The sequence below is a fragment of the Bos javanicus genome, chromosome X (genome assembly GCF_032452875.1).
Source record: "Bos javanicus breed banteng chromosome X, ARS-OSU_banteng_1.0, whole genome shotgun sequence".
Lineage (NCBI taxonomy): Eukaryota > Metazoa > Chordata > Mammalia > Artiodactyla > Bovidae > Bos > Bos javanicus.
This window is the reverse complement of record NC_083897.1, coordinates 103,820,973-103,831,112: the sequence shown is the minus strand read 5'-3', so window position 1 is coordinate 103,831,112 and position 10,140 is coordinate 103,820,973. Positions and strand designations below refer to the sequence as shown.

At 38.7% G+C, this 10,140-nt stretch overlaps 1 non-coding gene across 1 annotated transcript; it reads right to left on the bottom strand.

Annotated features, from left to right (window-relative positions):
* Positions 1-2,340: 2,340 nt before the first annotated feature.
* LOC133243583 (U6 spliceosomal RNA) lies at positions 2,341-2,445 on the bottom strand. Its single transcript, XR_009735137.1, has one exon. It is a non-coding gene; the product is annotated as a U6 spliceosomal RNA (small nuclear RNA).
* Positions 2,446-10,140: the final 7,695 nt, after the last annotated feature.

Below are 10,140 nucleotides of genomic sequence, written 5' to 3'. Positions count from 1 at the left end.
CTGCTAGGAATTAATTTCTTCAGGCTGTGCTTCTAGTAAACTCATTTGCATTACACTGTTCTAGGGATGCTTAACACGTTTATTGGTCATTTATTTAGGGCTAGTATTTTTTGGTAATGGTTGTGTTAATTTTTTGAAACTGATTTATTAAAGCACAATTTACGTACCCTGAGTTAACGCAAGTATACAATTCAGTGATTCTTGAATGAACAATTCAATGATTGTTGACTTTATAGAGTTGACTATAACCATCACCACAATCCAGTTTTAGAACATTTCCATCACCCCCAAAAGACCCCTCATGTCCATTTGTAACTCTTCCCAGGCAACCATTAATATAACTTTCTGTATTTATAGATTTGCCTTTTCTGGACATTTCATTAGAAGGAAATCATACAGTGTGTGGTCTTTTGGGTCTGGCTTCTTTCACTTAACATAATGTTTTTTGAAATTCAGCCACATTGTAGCATGTTTAAGTACTTCATTACTTTTTATTACCTGATAGGGTTCTAGTGTGTAGATATGCACTTGTTTTTCCATTCCTGTTGATAGATATTTTATTGCTTCCATCTCTTGCCCACTATGAATAATGGTGCCATGAACATGCATGTACAAGTCACTGTATGGATATATGTTTTTATTTCTCTTGGATAAACAGTCAGAAGTAGAATTGATGGGTCATATGCTAAAATTATGTTCAGACTTTTAAAGAAATTGCCAAACTCTCTTCCAAAGTATTTATACCATTTTAAATTCCCATCAGCAAAGTAAGACTCTAGTTTCTGTATTTCCTTGCCAACTCTTACTACCGTCTATCCTTTTCTGACGATAACCATTCTAGTGGGTGTGAAATGGTAGCTTATTGTAGTTATAATTTGAATTTCACTAATGAATAATGACTTTGAGCGTCTCTGTACATATTGTTAGTTATTTATATATTTCTTTCCTGAAACATTCATTCAAAACTTTTGCCAAAAATTTAACTGGGTTGTTTGTCTTCTGTTGTTGTGTTGTAAGAGTTCTATATATACTCTGGGTACAAATCTTTTATCAGATATATAATTTGCCCAATATTTGATCTCAGTTTGTGGTTTGTCTTTTAATTTTCTTAAAAGTAATTTTTGAAGAGCAAAGTTTTACATTTTTATAAAGTGAAATTTATCATTTTTCTTCTATTGGTTGTATTTTTGATGTGGTAGCTAAGAATTCTTGGCCTTACTCGAGGACATAAAAATCTTTTCCTGTATTTTCTTCAGAAAGTTTTATACTTTTAGCTCTTAAATTTGTACTGTGAGTTAATTTTTTGTGGATAACATGAGGAAAGCATCTAAATTAATCTTTTTCCATATGGATATCCAGTTGTCCCAGTGACATTTGTTGTAAAGGTTTTCATTTCTCTGTAACATCCCATTGACACATGGAGGTCTAAGAAATAATACAGTGCGGTCCCTGGTACGCTTTGCCTCATTTTCTCCAGTGGTAGCATTTTGCAAGGGCTTCCCTGGTAGCTCAGCTGGTAAAAAATCCTCTTGCAATGTAGGAAACCCTGGTTCGATTCCTGGGTTTGAAAGATCCCCTGGAGAAGGGATAGGCTACCCACTCCAGTTATTCTTGGGCTTCCCTTGTGTGGCTCAGCTGGTAAAGATCCACCTGCAATGTGGGAGACCCTGGTTTGATTTCTGGGTCAGGAAGTTCACCTGTAGAAGGGATAGGCTACCCACTCCAGTATTCTTGGGCTTCCCTTGTGGCTCAGATGGTAAGGAACCCACCTGCAATGTGGGAAACCTGGATTCGATCCCTGGGCTGGGAAGATCCCCTGGAGGAGGGCATGGCAACCTACTCCCATATTCTTGCCTGGAGAATCGCCATGGACAGAGGAGCCTAGAGGCTGCAGTCCATGGGGTTGCAAAGAGTCAGACACAGCTGAGCGACTAAGTACAGCACAGCACAGCGTTTTGCAAAACTAAGTTGTAATAATGTAACCTCGATATTGACATTGATAAGATCCACAGGTCTTAGTCAGATTTTCCTAGTTTTATTTATACTCATTTGTGTGTGTGTGGGTGTGTGTGGGTGTGTGTGTAGGGGGTGGAGTGGAAGGCTGTGGGTTTTTATTACAATTTCATCACCTTTCAAGGTACTGAGCAGTTCCAACACTACAAGATCGCTCCTGTTGCTCTCTTATAATCACTCCCATTTCCCTGCCGCCACCACCCTTGCCCCTCCCTGACCCTTGGCAAACACTAACCTGACCTCTGTTTGTAAAATTTTGTCATTTCAAAAATGTTATGTAAAGAGAACCATGCATTATGTAATAATTCAGGATTAGGCTTTTCACTCAAAAAAATATGGAACGCTATGAATTTGCATATCATCCCTGCACAGGGGCCAGGCTAATCTTTTCCATCTCATTGCCACTTTTGTGTATGTGATGCCAGAGTGCACATAATAATTTATTTTTAATGTAGGTTTTAATGTATTTGTATCATATCTCTCAATTTTTATGTATTCGCTGTGTATCATGTCTTTTTGTTCCTGTATTCCTTCTTTACTACCTTTTTTGTATTAAATAATTTTTTTCTGGTGTACTCTTTAAATGCCTTTGTTTTTTGTTTTTAATTATATTTTTGGAATGATTTCCTTAGTGGTTCTTCTGGAGGAATTACAATATGCTTCTTAACTAAAAGCAATCTATTTCAGATAATTCTAACTTCATTTCAGTAAAATATAGAAACTACTCCAATATAGCTCTATTCCCTCTCCCCCCTTTGTGATATTATTGTCTTATATATTGCTTCTTTATATGCTATATTCCTCCAATTATAACTATTCTTTATGCAGTTCTTTTTTAAATATGTTGAGAAGAAAAGAGAAAAACTCTTTATACTATCTCTTTTATTGAACTACATTATTACCTTTACTCGTGCTCTTTATTTCTTTGTGTGGCTATGAATTACTGTCTAGTGCCATTTCTTTTCAGCCTGAAGAATTTCCTTTAGTATTCTTTATAAGGCAAATCATCTTTATCTGGGAATGTCTTTATTTTACATTCATTTTTGAAATATAGTTTTGCCAGATATGGGATTCTTGGTTGATTTTTTTCTTCTTTCAGTACATCAAGTATGGGCTTCCCTGGTGGCTCAGTGGTAAAGAATTCTCCTGTCAATGCAGAAGGTGAGGGTTCAATCCCTAGGTCAGGAAGATCCCCTGGGGAAAGAATGACAACTCACTTCAGTATTCTTGCCTGGGAAATCCCATGAACAGAGTAGCCTGGGGGCTACAGTCCACAGGGTCATGAAAGATTTGGACATGACTTACTGACTAAACAACAACTTTGAACATTTCACCCTACTGCTTTCTGGGCTTTCACCATTTTTGATGTTAAACTATTGAGTCCCCTTCCCATTGTATGTGATGGATTGTTTTTATCTTGCTACTTTATATTTTCTCTCTTTTTTTTTTTTTTTGGCTCTCAGCACTTTGACTATGCTGTATCTCAGTGTGGATTTTTTTTCCCCTCTGTTTGGAGTTCATTTAGCTTTTTGAATGTGTAGATTAATGTTTTTGATCAAGGAATGCAGAGTTCCAGAGAATAGCATGGAGAGATAAGAAAGCTTTCTTAAGTGAACAGTCCAAAGAAATAGAGGAAAACAATAGAATGGGAAAGACTAGCGATCTCTTCAAGAAAATTGGAGATACCAAGACAACATTTCATGCAAAGATGGGCACAATAAAGGACAGAAACAGCAAGGACATAACAGAAGCAGAAGAGATGAAGAAGAGGAAGCAGGAATACACAGAAGAACTATACAAAAAAGGTCATTATGACCCAGATAACCATGATGGTGTGATCACTTGCCTGGAGCCAGACATCATGGAGTGTGAAGTCAAGTGGGCCTTGGGAAGCCTAACTATGAACAAAGCTAGTGGAGTTGATGGAATTCCGGCTGAGCTATTTCATATCCTAAAAGATAATGCTGTGAAAGTGCTGTACTCAGTATGCCAGCAAATTTGGAAAATTCAGCAATGGCCACAGGACTGGAAAAGGTCAGTTTTCATTCCAATCCAAAAGAAAGACAATGCCAAAGAATGTTCAGAGTACTGTACAATTGCACTCATTTCATACGCTAGCAGGGTGATGCTCAAAATCCTTCAAGCTAGGCTTCAACAATATGTCAGCCAAGAACTTCCAAATGTACAAGCTGGATTTAGAAAAGGCAGAGGAACCAGAGATCAAATTGCCAACATCTGTTGGATCATCAAAAAAGCAAGGGAATTAAAAAAAATTACTTGTGCTTCACTGACTATGTGAAAGCCTCTGATTGTGTAGATCACAACAAACTGTGGAAAATTCTTAAAGAGATGGAAATACCAAAGCACCTTACCTGCCTCCTGAGAAACCTGTATGCAGGTCAAGAAGCAACAGTTAGAACTGGACATGAAACAATGGACTGGTTCAAAATTGGGAAAGGAGGATGTCAAGGCTGTATATTGTCACCCTGCTTATTTAACTTCTATGCAAAGTACATCATGTGAAATGCCAGGCTGGATGAATCACAAGCTGGAATCAAGATTGCTGGGAGAAATATGAATAAGCTCAGATGTGCAGATAATACCAATCTAATGGCAGAAAACAAAGAGGAACTTAAGAGCCTCATGATGAGGGTGAAAGACGAGAGTGAAAAAGCTGGCTTGAAGCTCAGCATTCAAAAAACGAAGAACATGGCATGCAGTCCCATCACTTCATGGCAAATAGAAGGGGAAAAAATAGAAACAGTGGCAGATTTTGTTTTTTTTGGGCTCCAAAATCACTGTGGATGATGACTCCAGCCACAAAATTAAAAGATGCTTACTCCTTGGAAGAAAAGCTATGACAAGCATAGACAGCATATTAAAAAAGCAGAGACATCACTTGCTGACAGAGGTCTGTATAGTCAAAGCTATGGTTTTTCCATTAATCATGTACTGATGTGAGAGTTGGACCATAAAGAAGGCTGAATGCTGAAGGATTGATGCTTTTGAATTGTGGTGCTGGAGAAGACTCTTTGGACAGCAAGGAGGTCAAACCATTCAATCCTAAAGGAAATCAACCCTAAATATTCATTGGAAAGATGGATGCTGAAGCTGAAGCGCCAATACTTTGTGCACCTGATGTGAAGAGCCAATTCATTGCAAAAGACCCTGATGCTGGGAAAGATTGAGGGCAGGAGGAGAAAGGGATGACAGGATGAGATGGTTGGATTACATCACTGACTCAATGGACATGTATTTGAGCAAGCTCTAGGAGATGGTGAAGGACAGGGAAGTGCGGCCTGCTGCAGTCCATGGGGTTGCAAAGAGTTGGACATGAGTTAGTGAGTGAACAAGAAGTATTTTTAGCCATTATGTCTTCAAATGTTTCTTTCTGTTCCTTTTTGTTTCTCTTCTTGAACTCCAGGAACACATATGTCTGTACACTTTATGATGTGTCTCAGATCTCTCAGATCAGATCAGATCAGTCGCTCAGTCGTGTCCGACTCTTTGTGACCCCATGAATCGCAGCACACCAGGCCTCCCTGTCCATCACCAACTCCCAGAGTTCACTGAGACTCACGTCCATCAAGTCAGTGATGCCATCCAGCCATCTCATCCTCTGTCGTCTCCTTCTCCTCCTTCCCCCAATCCCTCCCAGCATCAGAGTCTTTTCCAATGAGTCAACTCTTCGCATGAGGTGGCCAAAGTACTGGAGTTTCAGCTTTAGCATCATTCCTTCCAAAGAAATCCCAGGGCTGATCTCCTTCAGAATGGACTGGTTGGATCTCCTTGCAGTCCAAGGGACTCTCAAGAGTCTTCTCCAACACCACAAATTTTGCTAAAATTTCTTCAGTACATTTTCTTTCTGTTCTTTGGACTGGACAATTTCCATTGATTTACCTTCAAGTTTGCTGATTCTTTCTCCTGCCAGTTTAAATGTTTGAATCCCTGAAATGAGTGAATTTCTTATTTCAGTTATTGTAGTTTTAAACTCCAGAATTTGAAAACAGTCCTTTAAAAATAATTTTTGTCTCTTTATTGATATTCTGTATTTGATGAGTCATTATTGTTATTTTTCCTTTTAATTCTTTAAACATCATTTTCTTTAGTTCTTAGAACATATTTGTAATACCTGCTTTGAATTCTTTGTCTGGTAAGTCCATCATCTAAGATCTTTCAGAGATAGTTTCTATTGCCTGTCTTTTCTTGTGTATGGGTCACACTGTCCTGTTTTTGTTTTGTGCTTGCCTTTTTGTTGAAAACTGGACATTTTCAATAATGTATGGTAGCATCTCTGGATTCTTATTATCCTCTCCCCTGGGTTTGTTTTTGCTGTTTTTGTTTTTTGTTTATTTATTTAGCAATGTGCCTGAACTAAATATATTTCCCTAGTAGTGTGCAATCACTGATGTGTATACTCAATATTTTAAGAAAATAATTCTTTTTCCAGTTTTTTAAGGAATCTCCACACTGTTTTCCATTGTGGCTGTACTAGTTTGCATTCCCACCAACAGTGTAAGAGGGTTCCCTTTTCTCCACACCATCTCCAGCATTTATTGCTTGCAGACTTTTGGATAGTAGCCATTCTGACCAGCGTGAGATGGTACCTCATTGTGGTTTTGATTTGCATTTCCCTGTAATGAGTGATGTTGAGCGTCTTTTCATGTGTTAGCCATCTGTATGTCTTCTTTGGAAATAGAACTGCCATACGACCCAGCAATCCCACTGCTGGGCATACGCACCGAGGAAACCAGAACTGAAAGAGAGACATGTACCCCAGTGTTCATCGCAGCACTGTTTACAATAGCCAGGACATGGAAGCAACCTAGACATCCATCAACAGATGAATGGATAAGAAAGCTGTGGTACATATACACAATGGAATATTACTCAGCTATTAAAAAGAATGCATTTGAATCAGTTCTAATGAGGTGGATGAAACTGGAGCCTATTATACAGAGTGAAGTAAGTCACAAAGAAAAACACCAATACCGTATATTAATGCATATATATGGAATTTAGAAAGATGGTAACAATGACCCTATATTTGAGACAGCAAAAGAGACACAGATGTAAAGAACAGTCTTTTGGACTCTGTGGGAGAAGGCTAGGGTGGGATGATTTGAGAGAACAGCATTGAAACATGTATATTATCATATGTGAAATAGATCAACAGTCCAGGTTCGACACATGATACAGGGTGCTCAGGGCTGCTGCACTGGGATGACCCTGAGGGATGGGATGGGGAGGGAGGTGGGTGGGGGGTTCAGGATGGGGAACACATGTACACCCATGGCTGATTCATGTCAATGTATGGCAAAAACCACTACAATATTGTAATTAGCCTCCAATTAAAATAAATAAATTAATTAAAAAAATTCTTTTTAAAAATTGAGGTATAACTAACATGTAAAATTAGTGTCAAGTGTAGAACATAATTATTTGATATTTGTATATATTTTGAAGTGATCATTATAATAAGTCTGGTTAATTAACATCACCATACATACATAGTTACAATGTTTTTTCTTGTGATGAGGACCGTTACTGCCTTAGCAACTTTCAAATATTCTGTACAGTATTATTAACCACAGTCACAATGCTGTATATTACATCCCTATAACTTATTTATTTATAACTGGACGGTAGAACCATTTGACTCCCTTCTACCCATTTCACCCACCCATCAACCCCGTCTCTGTCAATTGCCAATCTTTTCTTTGTATCTATGAGCTCATTTTTTAAAATTCTCTGTATAAGTGAGATCATATGGTATTTGTATTCCTCTCTATGGAATGATGCTAAAGATGAAACTCCAGTACTTTGGCCACCTCACACGAAGAGTTGACTCATTGGAAAAGACTCTGATGCTGGGAGGGATTGGGGGCAGGAGGAGAAGGGGATGACAGAGGATGAGATGGCTGGATGGCATCACTGACTCGATGGACGTGAGTCTCAGTGAACTCTGGGAGTTGGTGATGGACAGGGAGGCCTGGTGTGCTGCGATTCATGGGGTCACAAAGAGTCGGACACGACTGAGCAACTGATCTGATCTGATCTGGTATTACTATTTTACTTAGCATAATGCCCCCAAGCTCCATCCATGTTATTGCAAATGGCACGATCTCATTCTTTCTTATGGCTGAATAGTATTTGTATTTACTATTATTAATAATCTTTGTATATATGTGTATGTATGTATAAGAAAGAAAGTGAAGTCACTCAGTTGTGTCTGACTCTTTGCAACCCCATGGACTGTAACCTACCAGGTTCCTCTGTCCATGGGATTTTCCAGGCAAGAGTACTGGAGTGGGTTGCCATGTGTATATATATCACATCTTCTTTATCTGTTCATTCATCGATGGACACTTAGGTTGTTTCCATATCTTGGCTATTGTAAATAATGGTACAGTGAACATGGAGGTGCATATATATTTTCAAATTTGTATTTTTGTTTTCTTTAGATAAATACTCCCCACTCCAATTTTTTAAAAAGCCTGGCTTTCTGTGGTTGCTCCTTGGTTAACATAACTTAGTGATTAACCAAAGATTGGTCAGATGTTATATTTAATCACCTTGAAACAGTAGGACTTTTATCCTTGCCCATGGATTATGTGTTTGGGAAATGACATTCAGAGTTTAGGTACTGTAGAAGTCCTTAACAGCTTTTGCTTTCTGTGCTTGCAGTTTTACATTTATCCAAGGACAAATAGTTCACTAAGGGCTTCTCCAGTCTTTCTGAATGTGAACACATAGTCTTTCAGACCTCCAGGGATGTTTGGGAGCTTATCAAGGCTGACTGTGGTTGTCTTGATCCCCAGATCTCACTGACAATTCTTTTTTAGTTTTCTGCTGGTATACCCAACCAGTATGGCAAAATCAGACTAGCTTTTTTGGTCTTCTTTGATTATTTGCTGCCAATATTGCTATTGTTTTCAACAGTGCCCCTGGGCATGAGTTTTCCTCTGCTTACTCCAAATCATGTCAGCTTCTCTAGCAATGAAACTGCTGGTGTGTGTGACCTGTGTCTCAGAGCTGGGATGCAAGGAACAGCTTCAGACAAAAACACAGTAAACTCTCTTTGTTCTTACTGAGATTCAACAGTATTTTTTTTTTTTTTTTAAATAAATGCTCATCTGTTTTTTGCCTTCGGTCAATTTTGAGATTCCAGGAATGGTTGTTTTTTTGACAATTTTGTCCAGTTTTATTGTTGCTTTTGGTGAAGAGGATTTACCAAGCTTCTCACCAGCAATTCTGGAAGCCCTTCTCCAGTAATGACCTTCTGAGGTTGTGTTCATCACAGACAACACCCAAACAGGAAGGCTTCCCAGAACAGATTCATATTTGGAGTAGTGGCTGCACATGTTGGGTGGGGCAAGGGTGGAACAAGTTCCACTGATAGATCCATCTTTTTAATATCTCATCAACATTCAAAGGAGACTCACAAAGAGACTGAGCATCTTGTAATCAGACAGAGGATGAGATCGGTGCCCTAGAAGTCTGCCATTCTACATGGAAGTGAATAGGAAAGCTGGTGTGGGTGGAGTCTCCACACCCATTTTTAGAACAGTCTTCAGGATGGAAAATTGAGAAGGGAGGGGGAATGTTTTCCTTCATTAGACATTAATTGTGGGAGATGAGAAGATGGAAAACCACCTCTGGAGAAAGCTTCCAGATGAAAAACATATTGCTAAGGAATATGTTTTTCTTGCTCTTCACACATTTATACATCTATAAATTGTTGTGAGTCTCTTTGTCCATTGTTTGAGTCAGTGGTCTCTCTTGGCCTATCAATATACTCGTGAAGATAGATGGGCGTCCTTCATGGTCAGAGGGAGTGATGGTTCCTGTGGTGTTGTGGGGTCACTGAGTGTCTGTGTGTGTGCCAGAGGGAACCCCTTCCCACACAAAGCTTCTTGGGATACCAGAGCTGCTATATGCAAATGAAATTCTTTGATGTGTATTTTCAGTCAATCAATGACTTGCATAAAATAACTGAAGTTATTTTTTCCCCCTTACCAGCCTTAATTCATAGGCTACAACGTTTATGAAGGTTGGGTTTTTCCTGATGTTGCTTCAAATTTTTGCACTGTCTTTTGCTTATTTTACTTATTACCTGTGCAGGAA